Below are 17,930 nucleotides of genomic sequence, written 5' to 3' on the forward strand. Positions count from 1 at the left end.
TGACCAGGAGTCAAGCATGCTTAAGATTGTTTGTATAGAAAACAAAGCAAATAAAACCTCAAAAGAAATTGATAAAAAAGGAACTATTGTTCAAAAAAATAAACACATACAATAGATATAATGTCCTATTTATCTATATCATTTTTGCAAATTTCATTTTATCAACAATAAGAGCTAAAAGCTGCAAGTTTTAACCTTGCCAAATCCCTTTTCTCTATTGTTTCTGCTCGAGTACATTTGTACCGTTTCAGAATAATATAACAAAAGCATAAAATATTGAGCTTTCTGTCTTCATATTTCCGTCGCCAAAGATAATTGAAGGGATGGCGGGATTAATGGAACCAGAGAAAGCGTCAGCAGAACACAATATACGCAATATTGTACATAAACATAGTCTCCTCTCTGTAACGCCTAATCTTAGCCATGGTAATTAATGATTTCTTACAGCTAAGGGGGGAAAACACACAATTAGCTGTCAGCTAGTGGAAGAACATTATGTAAATGATTCAATATGACGAGCCATACATCTGTGATATCTACAAGAAGCAGGTTTACAGCAGTTGGGCACGTGTGCGAGCAGCCATTGTCTTGGAATTAACATGTTTTAAGCTGATGGGGACAGTCAAGTGGTTGATAGCAAAGGTCTAGAAACTTTTATGGTAGCAATTAATATTTACTCGATTCTATTGAAGTAATATGGAATATGACAGCAGGAAAGAACTAATTGGTTCATCCAGGGTGACCTATTCCTTATTTCTCTCTTTGAAGTGGTCTAGAGCCACCTACAGGCCATGCTTAATCTTCATGTATAGCATTACCTAAATTAGCTTAAACCAGTGAAGAATCTCTAGGGTCATTTGAATTAGGAACATCCCCTTCCAACTCCTCCCTCACACACACAGATGGTGTAGATCAGAGGTCACCCACATACCGACTTCCATCGGAACATCCTTCCCAACGTCACCTTCCTAAATCCCCCCAAAGAAAACACACTACTCTAAAGTTGAACTAAAGTGATTCTAAAGGAAAGAATTAAAAAGACAATAAGAAACATGTTATACTTACAATGGCTTTGCACAGAGCATCCCCAATCCTCTTCTTTTTGGGTCCCACTGGCAGTCCTAGCTTCCCCCAACCAAGTGACCCAAATGGCAAGCCTTTTAATATGGGGCACTCAAGCAGACTCACGCCCGATCTCATCCAGTGGTGTGCACAAGAGCTGAGGATCTCCCGGGTCTCTGGCTCCCCATTGGCCGAGATGCAGCAAAAGAAGCTATTGGTTCCCACTGCTGACAATCAAAGTCAGTGAGCCAATGAGAATGGGTGTAGGGTCAAGCTGTGGCTGTCAGAAGCAATGGAATCAGGCCCGAGACAGAAGTACAGTTAAATCACACTTGTTTAATAATAAAAGTAAATAGAACAAACATAGTCAAAACATAGCCAGAGTCCAGGAACCGGAACGGATAGTCAGACAAGCCAAACATCAGGGAGCCGGAGATGAGCATAGTAAAACAGCAAGCAGGATCTGAAGTCAGAAGGGATGTCAGCCAAGCAAGTCTTTTAACAGGAACACAGGAGAGCCTCTCTGCGATGTTGACTAAAGCGAAGGCAGAGATCCTCTGGGCTGGACGAATTAAGTAGGAAGGACTGACAGGCGGGATATATTCAACAGCTGAGTACCTGTGGAGAGATAAGAGCTGACAATTAGCTGACAGCTGAGCTGCCAGCTCAAAGAAGGAAGGACTGAGCCCAGTCCTAAGAGTGACTCTGAGTCTAAATGGACACACAGAGCAGCGGCTCGGGTACCCCATAGTAAGCTGTTTGCAATGGTGGCACTCGGCAGGAGGGAGGAGCCAGAAGCGCTGGCAAGGGACCCAAGAAGAGGAGGATCTGGGCTGCTCTGTGCAAAATCACTGCATAGGGCAGGTAAGTATAACATGTTTTTATTTTTAACCACTTGAAGAGCGCGCAACAGGGCGGCCCTCCTGAGCGAAATCATGAACCTCTATGTGATCTCATGCATGGGGTCTGAGGTGCGGAAATGGTGATCCATTTCCGCTGTGATTGAACACAATCCGCCGGGACCCGCTGATCATTATGAGGAGAGAGACAGAACAGCGGTCTGCCAGAGGGGGAAATGGAGATCTGTTTTCCCCCACTCAAAGCACTCCCACACAGTTAGAAAGCATCCCTTAGGGACACACTTAGTGTTGAAAATATTTTTATTGAACATTTCAAATGAAAACAATAAGACAGTAACCGTCATGAGGCAAAAACAAGCAGGAACAGCAACAGGATTACATTCACGGGTGTCCGGCTAATGACTATCAGCCACAGTCGGTCCCGTCGGAAAGTTTGGAAAACATGGAAAACATCCTGTTCCCGATCTACAAGGCCACAGCAGGGAAAAAATACTCATGGGTTAATACATGAGATAACGTGAAATTAATATTGCGAAGAAGAAAGAGAGAAGAGAAAAGGAAAGAGAAGAGCAAGAGAAAGAGGAGCAGAGTGGTAGAGGGGAAAAATGAATAGCAAGATGAGAGGAGAGGGAAAGGGGGGAAGGGGAAGGGATAGGGATGGGGGGGGGGGGGTAGGGTAGGAGAGAGCCCACAGCGTCTCTACGCGTCCAGGATTTGTTTCATTAAGGTGTCAGAGGAAGAGAAGCGGAGCCAGATCGACCATTGAGATATAAACTTGGTGTAAGTGTCATTGTCCAGTGCCAACATCTCCTCCATTCGCATGGTGTCATTCATAATGGATACCCACCGCGACAATGGGGGAGTAGTCGTCGTCTTCCAATAAGCAGGTATCAGCTGCCTAGCAGAGGACATAAAAAAGCGGAGTAATCTTTGTCTCTGCGATTTAATAGACCCGGGCAGGATGGAGAGCAATGCAATTTTCGGGGAGATAGAAACCGGAGTATCAGCTAGAAGATTATAACAGTCAAAAACCTGTGTCCAGAAGGGGCGAATCCTCTCACAGTCCCACCAGACATGCATATAAGTTCCGACTGAAGCTTCACAACGCCAGCAGGTGGCTGGCGTAGATGGGAAGATTTTGTGTAAAGTAGCAGGGTCTCTGTACCATCTGGATAGTAGCTTATAGTTCTTCTCTTGAGAGTAGCAGGAGACGGTCCTTAGGGACACACTTAACCATTTGATGTTAACCCCTTCCCAACCAGTGTCATTAGCACAGTAACAATGCATTTTTTTACCACTGATCCCTGTATAAATGTTACTGGTCCCCAAAAAGTGTCAGTTAGGTGTCCGATTTGTCCACCACAATGTCAAAGTCCTGCTAAAAAACGCTGATCGTGGCAATTACTAGTAAAATAAATAAATAAAAATTCCATAAAAATATCCCATAGTTTGTAGACGCGATAAATTTTGCGCAAACCAAATCAATATAGGCTTGTTGGGATTTTTTTTACCAAAAATATGTAGCAGAATATATATTGGCCTAAATTGATGAAGAAATTAGATTTTTTACATTTTTTATTGGGAATGTTTTGTAGCAGAAAGTAAAAAATATATTATTTTTTTCAAAATTGTTTATAGCACAAAAAATAAAACCTGCAGATGTGATCAAATACCACCAAAAGAAATCTCTATTTGGGTACAGCGTTGCACGACCATGCAATTGTCAGTTAAATTAACGCAGTGCCCTATTTGCAAAAAAATGGCCTGGTCAGGAAGGGGGTGAAGCTTCCGGGGCTGGACATGCGAATGCATGTCCGAATGAAGGGTGATGTATTGTATTTGAGTAGAGGAGACAAGATATTGTGATTGTGTGTGTGTGTTAATGGATTTAATAAACAAACAACTACAAATCGTTATCACCAATATATAATATATATTGGTGATAACAATTCATAGTTCAGAAAGTATATTGCATATACATACATAAATAACAAATTATTCGAAAACGAAACAATAAAATTAATCGATTCGTTATAACGAATATCTTTACTCTACAGAAAGAACGAATTATCTGAAAATAACGTAACCAAACGAATATAACAGAACTAAATGATGTAGTTTACGAATAAAAATGAAACGAAACAAAATTTTCCGTTATGCAAAAGTCTAAATATACACTCCTTGCATAATGCATCCTGACCCATGCACTTTGTGAATTAGGCACTTCTGACCTATGCACTGTGTGTTATGCACTCCTGAACAGTACATTTTGTATAAGTTTCATCATTTCATTAGAGTTATTGTAAGAATTGTATTAATTAAATAATTCATTTAATTCATTTTTATTAATTAAAGAATTTTAGGAATTGTATTATTATTTAATAATATATTCTTTAATATTCATTTTATTAATTAAGAATGTTTTTAATTGAATTTATTAATTAAAATTTTGTCATTATTTGTATAATTTTTACTGACATTTTGTTTTCTTTTACTAAAACTGGACAGTGCAAAATTAGGTGGAGCTGTGCACGATAGCCAATCAGCTTCTAGCTTCAGCTTGTTCAATTAGACATCTGCAGAACAAAAAAACTTGTTTCGTTTGGTTCAGTTTTGATTCGTTATTTACAAAAATGTATTTAGTTAAATTCATTTGATCCATTTAATTCATTTTTGGAATTAATTTTGTTTATTCATATTCGAATCAATTTGGATTTCCCCAAATTCAAAGTTGAATAGTTTTCAAATTCGAAAAGTTTTCAAATTGGAATAGTTTTTTTTTTCCAATTTCTAAAATGAATAAAATAGAAAAGAAGATAAAGGAATAGAATAGGAAAAAATTGAATAGAATAAAAAGTAATACTGTATAAGCTTGATTGTCAATGAACATAATGTAATAGACCAGGGCCGTCTTTAATTTTGATTGTGCCCTGGGCAAACATTTTCTTGGGGCCCCCCCTCCATTCTGAGACATACAAAAAATAGCAGGTAGACTCAAAATCAGTTTACTGCAGCAGATCACGTGGTGATTGCAATTGTTTGCCAGAGGTTACAGCCTATCCTTACTGCTCGCTGGCTGGTAGCTAGAGGTTACAACACATCATTTCTGCTTGCCGATTGGTTGCTAAAGGTTAATGCACATCATTACCACTTACTGATTGGCTGCTAGAGATTAAAGCAGATCACTACTGTTCGCTGATTGGTTGCTACAGGTTAATGCACATCATTACCTCTCACTGAGCAGTGGAGCAATCCTAAATAATTGAGCAAGTAAAGGGGCACATTAATACACATACTACAGGAGAGTGTCAGAGAGTGCAAACATACTACAGGAGAGTGTCAGAGAGTGCAGACATACTACAGGAGAGGTTCAGAGACTGCAGACATACTGCAGGAGACAATCAGAGACTGCGGACATACTGCAGGAGGCAATCAGAGACTGCGGACATACTGCAGGAGACAATCAGAGACTGCGGACATACTGCAGGAGACAATCAGAGACTGCGGACATACTGCAGGAGACAATCAGACACTGCGGACATACTGCAGGAGACAATCAGACACTGCGGACATACTGCAGGAGACAATCAGAGACTGCGGACATACTACAGGAGACAATCCGAGACTGCGGACATACTGCAGGAGACAATCAGAGACTGCGGACATACTGCAGGAGACAATCAGAGACTGCGGACATACGGCAGGAGACAATCAGAGACTGCAAACATACTACAGGAGACAATCAGAGACTGCGGACATACTGCAGGAGACAATCAGAGACTGCGGACATACTGCAGGAGACAATCAGAGACTGCGGACATACTGCAGGAGACAATCCGAGACTGTGGACATACTGCAGGAGACAATCCGAGACTGCGGACATACTGCAGGAGACAATCAGAGACTGCGGACATACTGAAGGAGACAATCAGAGACTGCGGACATACGGCAGGAGGCAATCAGAGACTGCAAACATACTACAGGAGACAATCAGAGACTGCGGACATACTGCAGGAGACAATCAGAGACTGCGGACATACTGCAGGAGACAATCAGAGACTGCGGACATACTGCAGGAGACAATTCGAGACTGCGGACATACTGCAGGAGACAATCAGAGACTGTGGACATACTGCAGGAGACAATCAGAGACTGCGGACATACGGCAGGAGACAATCAGAGACTGCAAACATACTACAGGAGACAATCAGAGACTGCGGACATACTACAGGAGACAATCAGAAACTGCGGACATACTGCAGGAGACAATCAGAGACTGTGGACATACTGCAGGAGACAATCAGAGACTGCGGACATACTACAGGAGACAATCAGAGACTGCGGACATATGACAGGAGACAATCAGAGACTGCGGACATACTGCAGGAGACAATCAGAGACTGCAGACATACTGCAGGAGACAATCAGAGACTGCGGACATACTGCAGGAGACAGAGACTGGCGACATACTACAAGAGACAATCAGAGACTGCGGACATATGGCAGGAGACAATCAGAGACTGCGGACATACTGCAGGAGACAATCAGAGACTGGTGACATACTGCAGGAGACAATCAGAGACTGGCGACATACTGCAGGAAACAGAGACTGGGTACATACTACAGGAGACAATCAGAGACTGCGGACATATGGCAGGAGACAATCAAAGACTGCGGACATACTGCAGGAGACAATCAGAGACTGCGGACATACTGCAGGAGACAATCAGAGACTGCGGACATACTGCAGGAGACAATCAGAGACTGCGGACATACTGCAGGAGACAATCAGAGACTGCGGACATACTGCAGGAGACAATCAGACACTGCGGACATACTGCAGGAGACAATCAGAGACTGCAGACATACTGCAGGAGACAATCAGAGACTGTAGACATACTGCAGGAGACAATCAGAAACTGCGGACATACTGCAGGAGACAATCTGAGACTGCGGACATACTGCAGGAGACAATCTGAGACTGCGGACATACTGCAGGAGACAATCAGAGACTGCGGACATATGGCAGGAGACAATCAGAGACTGCGGACATACGGCAGGAGACAATCAGAGACTGCAGACATACTACAAGAGACAATCAGATACTGCGGACATACTGCAGGAGACAATCAGAGACTGCGGACATATTGCAGGAGACAATCAGAGACTGTGTACATACTGCAGGAGACAATCAGAGACTGCGGACATACTACAGGAGACAATCAGAGACTGCGGACATATGGCAGGAGACAATCAGAGACTGGGTACATACTACAGGAGACAATCAGAGACTGCGGACATATGGCAGGAGACAATCAAAGACTGCGGACATACTGCAGGAGACAATCAGAGACTGCAGACATACTACAGGAGACAATTAAAGACTGCGGACATGCTACAGCTGATGGTCAGAGAACTTTCAGCAACCCACAGCTTGACAGTTGAATAACACAGCTCAGGGTTAAGACAGCTTAAGCAGTCAGGCATTTTATGGGTGCAAGGACATACCTGGGCAGCCAAACTCACTACATACATTTAGAGGTATGTGGGCTGGGCTTCCATTCTCTGATCATACTACAACAACTGGGAACTCCACTGATGCTTTGTAGGGGGCCCCATTACCCGTGAATGTTTTGCAGAGTGCACAGAGGACACGGGAGGCTGTATTCCCGTGCTAGCCAGCTGAGAGGGGGTGGGGCTGGGAGCTCCACTGACGCTCCGACTCCGATCACTGGCTCCTACTACAGCCTCTCTGTTCTGAGCATACAGACTGCACAGGGCGGGTCAGAGCATCAGTGGAGCTCCCGGCCCCACGCCCTCTCAGCTGGCTAGCACGGGAATACAGCCTCCCGTCCCGTGTCCTCTGCGCACTCTGCAAAATCTTCATTGGGGCCCCAATTTGCGGGTAGCAGTGCGGCCCCCCTACAAACATTGGGCCCAGGGCAGGTGCCCCGTTTGCCCTGCACTAAAGACGGCCCTGTAATAGACACAGACACAATATTTCTCCTGGACTACCTATAAACTGATGTCCTAGTACCAGAAACAGTAGTTAAAATATTAATTTATTGGATTTAGTAATGTCAATACCGATCTCTCCGGCCGCAATGCAAGGGACGCGCTGCGCTGCCACTTATATAGGGACAAGGGGCGGTGTCACATGGGTTTATGTCACATGGGTTGGTGTCACATGGTGACCCCGCCCCCTTACGATGTCACAGTCCCGGAGGATGCTGGGACTGTCGCCATGTGACATCAACCCATGTGACCAACCCATGTGACATAAACCCATGTGACACCGCCCCTTGTCCCTATATAAGTGGCAGCGCAGCGCGTCCCTGGCATTGCGGCCGGAGAGATCGTCGAGTCAACATCTCCTGGAGAAGAAGAAGAAGAACGGAAGGCGGCGGCGGCGACAGAAGACCGGGCCACCGCCTGTAAAAGGGCTATAAGAAGACGCGGTGGCCCGGCAGAAGAAACGAAGAGGGGGACAAGACCCCCGAAGTCGGAAGAAGAGGCCGGCGGCGAGGAAGAAAGCCGGGCTCCTCCACTAGTAAAAGAGCTACAAGAAGATAGCGGAGGAGTCCGGCGAGAAGACCCCCGAAGACGGAAGACCCCCGGAGCTGTGCAATAAAGTATTTTATCTCGTGTGTTGTGTTTTTTTTGTACTTTTATTTTACAGGTGAATGGGTAGGGGTACATTGTACCCCATACTCATTCACATAGGGTGGGGGGCCGGTATCCGGGGGCCCCCTTATTAAAGGGGGCTCCCAGATTCCGATAAGCCCCCCACCCGCAGACCCCGACAACCAACGGCCAGGGTTGTCGGGAAGAGGCCCTTGTCCTCATCAACATGGGGACAAGGTGCTTTGGGGTGGGGGGGCCGCGCAGCCCCCCCTTCCCCAAGGCACCCCCCATGTTGAGGGCACGCGGCCTGGTACGGTTCAGGAGGGGGGGGGGCGCTCGCTCGCCCCCCCTTTCCTGGCCGGCCGGGTAGCGTGCTCGGACAAGGGTCTGTTGTGGACTTTGGGGGGGGGCCCATGACGATTTTTTTCAGCGTTGGGGTTCCCCTTTAAGTTCATACCAGGCGGCGGGGCCAGCGGCGTCTCCTTCGCGGGCCCCGCCTACCTGGAGACCCGCTCGAAATGAGCGGACTTTTCTCCGGGCGGGAAAAGTCCGCTCATTTCAAAAGTACGGCGGACTGGCATACACACGGCCGGATTGTCCGCCGAAATGCGAGTCCGGCGGGAAGATTGGAGTGCAACACGGCATTCTAAGTCCGCCGTACTTTCGGGTCAAAAAAGTATGCCGGAGGCTACACACGGGGGGATTGTTTGGCGGACTTGAGTTTGCCGGACTTTTCCACCGGATTGTTTGATCGTGTGTACGCGGCATTACTCTTTCCTATCATTGCTCTTCAAGGCTAGTTTGTTCATCAGATTTTTTTGTTACATTTATTTTATATAGTTTATACATATTTCTGCTTTATGTTTTCTTTCGTGTTTTCTTTTATTCTTTGTAGCATTATCATAAAAAAACACATATACACAAATTAACTTCTCCGGGCTTTGTTCTGTAAAGATAGTTTTAGAGATAAATGGGAAAAATCACAGAACAAAATTAGCACTTTATATCTAGAGTAACAATTGTGTTTTATAAAAACTTTTTTTTATAAACTGCTCAAACTAGATTTTTTTAAACTCCTTGTTGTCTTTAAAATATATTTAAAAACAAAAAAATGAAGATGATGCCACCAAAGATGGCTTGTTTACCAAATTGGTCCCAAAGTTTCAATATTTTATGTGGCCACCATTATTTTCCAGCACTGCCTTAACCCTCTTGGGCATAGAGTTCACCAGAGCTTCACAGGTTGTCACTGGAGTCCTCTTACACTCCTCCATGATGACATCATGGAGCTGGTGGATGTTAGAGACCGTGCGCTCCTCCACCTTCCATTTGAGGATGCCCCACAGATGCTCAATAGGGTTTAGGTCTGGAGACATGCTTGACCAGTCCATCACCTTTACCCTCAGCTTCTTTAGCAAGGCAATGGTCATCTTGGAGGTGTGTTTGGGGTTGTTATCATGTTGGAATACTGCCCTGAGGCCCAGTTTCCGAAGGGAGGGGATCATGCTCTGCTTCAGTATGTCACAGTACATGTTGGCATTCATAGTTCCCTCAATAAAATGTAACTCTCCAGTGCCGGCAGCCCTCATGCAGCCCCAGACTATGAATATCCCACCACCATGCTTGACTGTAGGCAAGACACACATGTCTTTGTACTTCTCACCTGGTTGTCGCTACACACGCTTGACACAATCTCAACCAAATAAGTTTATCTTGGTTTCATCAGACCACAGGACATGGTTCCAGTACTTCATGTCCTTAGTCTGCTTGTCTTGAGCAAACTGTTTGCAGGCTTTCTTGTGCATCATCTTTAGAAGATGCTTCCTTCTGAGACGACAGCCATGCAGACCAATTTGATGCAGTGTGCGGCATATGTTCTGAGCACTGACAGGCTGACCCGCCTCCCACCCCTTCATGTGTCTGTTTCCCAAAGACAACCTCTGGTTATGACGCTGAGCACGTGCACTCAACTTCTTTAGTCGACCATGGTGAGGCCTGTTCTGAGTGGAACCTGTCATGTTAAACCGCTGTATGGTCTTGGCCACCGTGCTTCAGCTTAGTTTCAGGGTCTTGGCAATCTTCTTATAACCTAGGCCATCTTTATGTAGAGCAACAATTCTCTTTTTCAGGTCCTCCAAGAGTTCTTTGTCATGAGGTGCCATGTTGAACTTCCAGTGAGAGAATGAGAGCGATGACACCAAATTTAACACACCTGCTCCCCATTCACACCTGACCTTGTAACACTAATGAGTCACATGACACTGGGGATGGAAAATGGCAAATTGGGCCCAATTTGGACATTTTCACTTAGGGGCGTACTCACTTTTGTTGGCAGCGGTTTAGACATGAATGGCTGTGTGTTGAGTTATTTTGAGGGGACAGCAAATTTACACTGTTATACAAGCGGTACACTCACTACTTTACTTGTGTGTGTGTGTGTGTGTGTGTGTGTGTTTGTGTGTATATATATATATTGAAATAAATTCATATATTGAAATAATTGTAGAAAGTAAAAAATAAACCCTTATAAAAGTATAAATACATAGCCTGGCCCTTTTTCTGAAAGTGCTAGCTCTTTAGGTGCCATGCTGATCCTTTGGCATCAATGCTCTCTGATTCACTAGCTCAGAACAGGTATGCAAACACAGAGTCTGGTGTCACTGACTACCAACTCATTCCAGTTCAGGGACCGAGAAAGCATTTTCTTTAAAAGCTTAATTCACCTTTGGCAAAAAAACAAAAACAATCAATAAATACACATATATTTGCAGAAAATGTCCATTTATTACTTTTGTTAGCAAATGAACCAGCAAACCATTGGAACTATAAACAATGGATTGCAGGTGCAATGGAAGGCTCCTGCAGACTCAAATCCTGGTCTATGTCTGTACCAGGGTATAGGTTTTCCATTAGAAAGCTGGAGGATGTGCCAATAGACTACAAGTGTGGTCATCACTGTGGAGGAAGATGGGACTTGTATTTTTTTTTGGGGGGGGGGGGGGGATTTGAGGGAGGGTGGTCCGCTAGACATCATGTTACATGTTATACTCTAAATATGAGTGTAACACACAACAGTGTTCAAAAGTGGGGCTAGCCTTTAAGGAGAGGTTCAGAATTGGTAAGACATTTGTCCCATAATAGGTTTCCTTTAAGTTACAGTCTGTTACTTTTGTAATGTATTCCTAAGGATTACCATATCAATGATTATATATTCATGTGTTTAGCCAAGTAGCATATTGCCGGAGTAATCTGCTTAATCTGCTTGTTTTCTCTACACAATGATAACCCTAAACAGAAATCATAAGCAACAGATGGTAACACTTGTCTGATGTTTCTTGCTCGGTTTAATAAAGCGAAGCCGATCGCACAGAAGTGCGCGCACACTTTCTGCTGTCATTGTCATGATGTAGCTGCACTACGCTCGCTCTCTCCTTGTAGCCATTTGGCTTTTAGTGAAAGCAGATGCATTTGTTTTTGTTTAAATGAAAGATGTGAAAAAGTGGGGTTTCGCTTACACCAAGGGAGAGAAACGTCAAGATCTGTTTAACTGATGGCTTCTATTGGTCTAAAGCGGAACCCCCAACAAAAACTCCATCTGGGTTTTACTATACATTCTGGCTGTCTCGGTCTGGAGTCAGGCTCGGAGGCCAGTGACTGTGGCAGTTGAGAGATTCACGAGTAGTCAGCTAGAGTAGTCATACAGGATGATGCAGGCTCACCCAAGGCATGGAGTCTAAGCATTAGCTGGTCTTCACCAGAGCTCCTGATGGTGGAGATGGGTTTTGCTGCCCCAGCTGGAAGTCAGCAAGCAGGGGTCAGACAGCCGATGAAGCAGATATAGAAAAAAACAGAAGCATAGTCAATCAACAAGTCCAAAGGTCAATAACAAGTAGTAGCTGGATGGGATCAGATGGTCAATGGACAAGTCAAGGGTCAGTAACAAGCGATACTGAAGATAAGGACAGAAGCAGGTGTGCAAAGGAGAAAGATATCAGCTGGAGAGAGAGCACAAAAATCGTGCAAACAGGATGTGTAGAGATATGGCTTAAATCAGGAACTTCACAGGAGAAGCAAAGAAATAGAAGACCAGGTTGTCCAAGGGATCAGGCACAGGGCTGTCCAGCATCTCAGATGGCATAGTGGGAAGAGCTACAATCAGACACCGTAGAGATCCTATGTTCAGATCTGGAGCCAGTGGCGGCTAGTGCTCAAATCTTTTTTTTTGGGGGGGGGGCGCAAACTAACTGAAAAATACTGAAACAAAAACATCAATTGCAGCCACTGTGCCATCAAATGCAGCCACTCTGCCCATCATATACAGCCAACTGTGCCCATAATATGCAGCCAACTGTGCCCAGCAAATGCAGCCAACTGTGCCCAGCAAATGCAGCCCCTCTGCCTATTATATGCAGCCAGCTGTGCCCATAATATGCAGCCACTGTTCCCAATAAATGCAGCCATTGTTCCCAATAAATGCAGCCACTGTTCCCATTATACAGTGGTGTGAAAAAGTGTTTGCCCCCTTCCTCATTTCCTGTTCCTTTGCATGTTTGTCACACTTAAGTGTTTCGGAACATCAAACCAATTTAAACAATAGTCAAGGACAACACAAGTTAATACAAAATGCAATTTGTAAATGAAGGTGTTTATTATTAAAGGTGAAAAAAAATCCAAACCATCATGGCCCTGTGTGAAAAAGTGATTGCCCCCCTTGTTAAAACATACTATAACTGTGGTTGTCCACACCTGAGTTCAATTTCTCTAGCCACACCCAGGCCTGATTATTGCCACACCTGTTCACAATCAAGGCATCACTTAAATAGGAGCTGCTTGACACAGTAAGGTCCACCAGAAGATCCTTAAAAGCTACACATCATGCCGAGACCCAAAGAAATTCAGGAACAATTGAGAAAGAAAGTAATTGAGCTCTATCAGTCTGGAAAGGGTTATAAAGCCATTTACAAAGCTTTGGGAATCCAGCGAACCACAGTGAGAGCCATTATCCACAAATGGCGAAGACATGGAACAGTGGTGAACCTTCCCAGGAGTGGCAGGCCGCCCAAAATTACCCCAAGAGCGCAGCGACGACTCATCCAAGAGGTCACAAAAGACCCCACAACAATGTCCGAGGAACTGCAGGCCTCACTTGCCTCAGTTAAGGTCAGCGTTCATGCCTCCACCATCAGGAAAAGACTGGGCAAAAATGGCCTGCATGGCAGAGTTCCAAGGAGAAAACCACTGCTGAGCAAAAAGAACATCAAAGCTCGTCTCAATTTCTCCACAACACATCTTGATGATCCCCAAGACTTTTGGGACAACATTCTGTGGACCGATGAGACAAAAGTGGAACTCTTTGGAAGGTGTGTGTCCAAGTATATCTGGCGTAGAAGGAACACTGCATTTCATAAAAAGAACATTATACCAACAGTAAAATATGGTGGTGGTAGTGTGATGGTCTGGGGCTGTTTTGCTGCTTCAGGACCTGGAAGACTTGCCGTGATAAAAGGAACTATGAATTCTGCTGTCTACCAAGAGATCCTGAAGGAGAATGTCCGACCATCTGTTTGTGTACTCAAGCTGAAACGAACTTGGGTTCTGCAGCAGGACAATGATCCTAAACACACCAGCAAGTCCACCACCGAATGGCTGAAGAAAAACCAAATGAAGACTTTGGAGTGGCCTAGCCAAAGTCCTGACCTGAATCCTATTGAGATGTTGTGGTATGACCTTAAAAAGGCCGTTCATGCTCGAAAACCCTCTAATGTAACTGAATTAGGACAATTCTGCAAAGATGAGTGGGCCAAAATTCCTCCAGGACGCTGTAAAAGCCTCATTGCACGTTATCGCAAACGCTTGGTTGCAGTTGTTGCTGCTAAGGGTGGCCCAACCAGTTATTAGATTTAGGGGGCAATCACTTTTTCACATAGGGCCATGATGGTTTGGATTTTTTTTCACCTTTAATAATAAACACCTTCATTTACAAATTGCATTTTGTGTTTACTTGTGTTGTCCTTGACTATTGTTTAAATTGGTTTGATGTTCCGAAACACTTAAGTGTGACAAACATGCAAAGGAACAGGAAATGAGGAAGGGGGCAAACACTTTTTCACACCACTGTATATAACTGTGCCCATCATATGCAGACAACTGTGCCCATAATATGCAGACAACTGTTCCCGTCATATTGTCAGGGCTTCCTTCCTTCTCTGAGCTGGATGCTCAGCTGTCTGCTAATTTCCAGCTCCTATCTCTCCACAGTTACTCAGCTGTTGGTGATATCCTGCTCGTCAGTCCTGCCTACTTAAGCCGTCCAGTCCAAAGGAGCTCTGCCTTCGCCTTGGTCAACATCACAGAAACCATCTCTTGTGATCCTGTTCAAGACTTGCTTTACTGACATCCCTTCTGGCTCCAGATCCTGCTTACTTTTCCACTACATTGATCCCTGACTTCTGGCTTGGCTGACTATCCTTTCTGGTTACTGAACTTTAGCTATGTTTTGACTATGTTTGCTCTTTTTACTTTTATTATTAAATAAGTGTGATTTAACTGTACTTCTGTCTCAGCCTGATTTCATGGTTTCGGACAGTAGGCAAAGGCCATGAATTCAGAAGATGCAGTCAATCCACTTGTTGATAGTATTTTTTCCAGATTGGATGAACTGGATCACCACATGAATCAGTTTGCCATGGTGTTACAAATGCTCCTGATTTGCACGGCTCAGGTATGTCTGGTTCCGTTCCGCTTCCCCAGTGATTTAGGGGTGATCCAGTCCAATGCAGAGGATTTCTCAATCAGGTTGAGATATACTTTGAAATGCTGCCCCAGGCATTTCTCATGGATAGAAGAAAAGTAGGATTTGTGATATCTTTGCTTTCTGAGAGAGCCTTGGCCTGGGCAAACCCTCTATGGGAGATGCAAAAACCTGTTGTCTTGAGCTACCCTGAGTTTGTGGCTTCATTTAAAAGGGTATTTGACGTTCCCGAATCCCGCACACTCCGCTTCTGCTGCAAAGTGCCTCATGTCCATCAAACAGAGTACAAGAACTGTTGCCGACTACGCCATTGAATTCCGTACTCTGGCAGCAGAGGTTGCGTGGAATGACATAGCAGCCAGGGATATACCCACTGAGCTGGAGATGTTGATCACGTTTGCCATCCTCATTGACTCCAGGCTCAGAGGAAAAACTCTTTTAGTGAGCACTTGTGGAAGCCTCCTATACGTTTGTCTCCAGGCTTTGCAGTCTCTCTGCGGGTGAGAGGACCTTTAGGAGGAGGGAGAGATTGTGCCTTTATTGTGACCAGGCAGGTCACTTTTTGAAGTATTGTCCTACCCGTCCAGGGAATGCCTGAACCTTGAGGTCCTGTCACGGACAGACCTTAGGTGGCGTTGTTTCGTCCCCAGTTATCCAGAAGGGTAAGCCCCCGGTTCCGGTTACCCTTTCTTGGGCTGAGTTGTCCGTCGAGATACAGGCTCTAGTTGACTTTGGGGCTGCAGGCCTGTTCATTGATGCTGCCTTTGTATCGAAGCACTCGATTCCACTGCAGCTCCACTTGTCATAGAGGCTCTTGACGGGAGACCTCTACAGCCTGCCCAAGTGAATCATGAGATGGTTACATTGTCCATGGCCGTAGGGGCTCCTCACCATGAGATAATCCAATTCCAAGTTATTTCCTTACCAAGTTTCCACTGGTTATTGGTTATCCTTTACTAGACATGTGCAGAGTAAAATATTTCGTTTCGGAATTTCGTTTTCGGCCGAAAAATTAGTTTATTTAGTTACTCCCGAAATTCGTTTTTATTTATTTCGTTTTTCGTTCAAAAATTGCATTCATCCGAAAATCCACATTAATTATGGTTGAATCTGTCTTTGAAGGCTTATGGTGTCTGTCAAATGTATAAAGAAGATTCGACGGAGCTAGTATATAGCATACTTCGTGTGAACTTTAGAACCCTATTAAAGTCTATGGGACTCCAACGTTCAAAATCTAAAGTCAGGGGCGGACTGACCAGTCGGTCACTCGGACGCCGCCCGAGGGCCCGCGGACATTAGGGGCCCGGACTCGGCATATGAGAGGCCACTTGCAGCGGCTGAATTACATGCCGCGATGCAGATACTAACTGTGCGCTGATCCCCGCCGGGCCCTTCCTTCCCCCGTCCATCCCAGGCCAGGTGCTGCCTTGTACTGTATGCGTCGTGACATCACCTGGGACGGATGAGAAGAGTGGAGGGGCCGGCGGGGAGCAGCGCACCACACCGCACCATTAGAAGTGTCTCAAGTTCAGTTCAGCATTCAGTGACTCGGTGAGTGAAGCCGAGACACCAGGGCCGCCACACGTAATGGGGGGGGGGGGGGGGAACAGACAGATGCATGGGCCCCGGGTTCCCCCATCCCACAGTGTCCCCCTGTGCTGTGTAAGTGTCCTGTGTGCATGTCCCCCTGTGCTGTGTGCATGTCCTCCTGTGTGCATGTCCCCCTGTGCTGTGTGCATGTCCCCCTGTGCTGTGTGCATGTCCCCCTGTGCTGTGTGCATGTCCTCCTGTGTGCATGTCCCCCTGTGCTGTGTGCATGCCCCCCTGTGCTGTGTGCATATCCCCCTGTGCTGTGTGCATGTCCCCCTGTGTGCATGTCCCCCTGTGTGCATGTCCTCCTGTGCTGTGTGCATGTCCCCCTGTGCTGTGTGCATGTCCCCTTGTGCTGTGTGCATGTCCCCTTGTGCTGTGTGCATGTCCCCCTGTGTGCATGTCCTCCTGTGTGCATGTCCTCCTGTGTGCATGTCCCCCTGTGTGCATGTCCCCCTGTGCTGTGTAAGTGTCCTGTGTGCATGTCCTCCTGTGTGCATGTCCTCCTGTGTGCATGTCCCCCTGTGCTGTGTAAGTGTCCTGTGTGCATGTCCCCCTGTGCTGTGTGCATGTCCCCCTGTGCTGTGTAAGTGTCCCCCTGTGCTGTGTGCGTGTACCCATGTGTGCATGTCCCCCTGTGCTGTGTGCATGTCCCCCTGTGCTGTGTGCATGTCCTCCTGTGTGCATGTCCCCCTGTGCTGTGTGCTTGTCCTCCTGTGTGCATGTCCCCCTGTGCTGTGTAAGTGTCCTGTGTGCATCTCCTCCTGTGCTGTGTGCATGTCCCCCTGTGTGCATGTCCCTCTGTGCTGTGTGCATGTCCCCCTGTGCTGTGTGCATGTCCCTCTGTGCTGTGTGCATGTCCCCCTGTGCTGTGTGCATGTCCCTCTGTGCTGTGTGCATGTCCCCCTGTGCTGTGTGCATGTCCCCCTGTGCTGTGTGCATGTCCCTCTGTGCTGTGTGCATGTCCCCCTGTGCTGTGTGCATGTCCTCCTGTGTGCATGTCCCCCTGTGTGCATGTCCCCTTGTGCTGTGTGCATGTCCCC

The sequence above is a fragment of the Lithobates pipiens genome, unplaced genomic scaffold (genome assembly GCF_037356315.1).
Source record: "Lithobates pipiens isolate NorthernLeopardFrog02 unplaced genomic scaffold, aLitPip1_a1.2 Scaffold_13, whole genome shotgun sequence".
Taxonomy (NCBI): domain Eukaryota; kingdom Metazoa; phylum Chordata; class Amphibia; order Anura; family Ranidae; genus Lithobates; species Lithobates pipiens.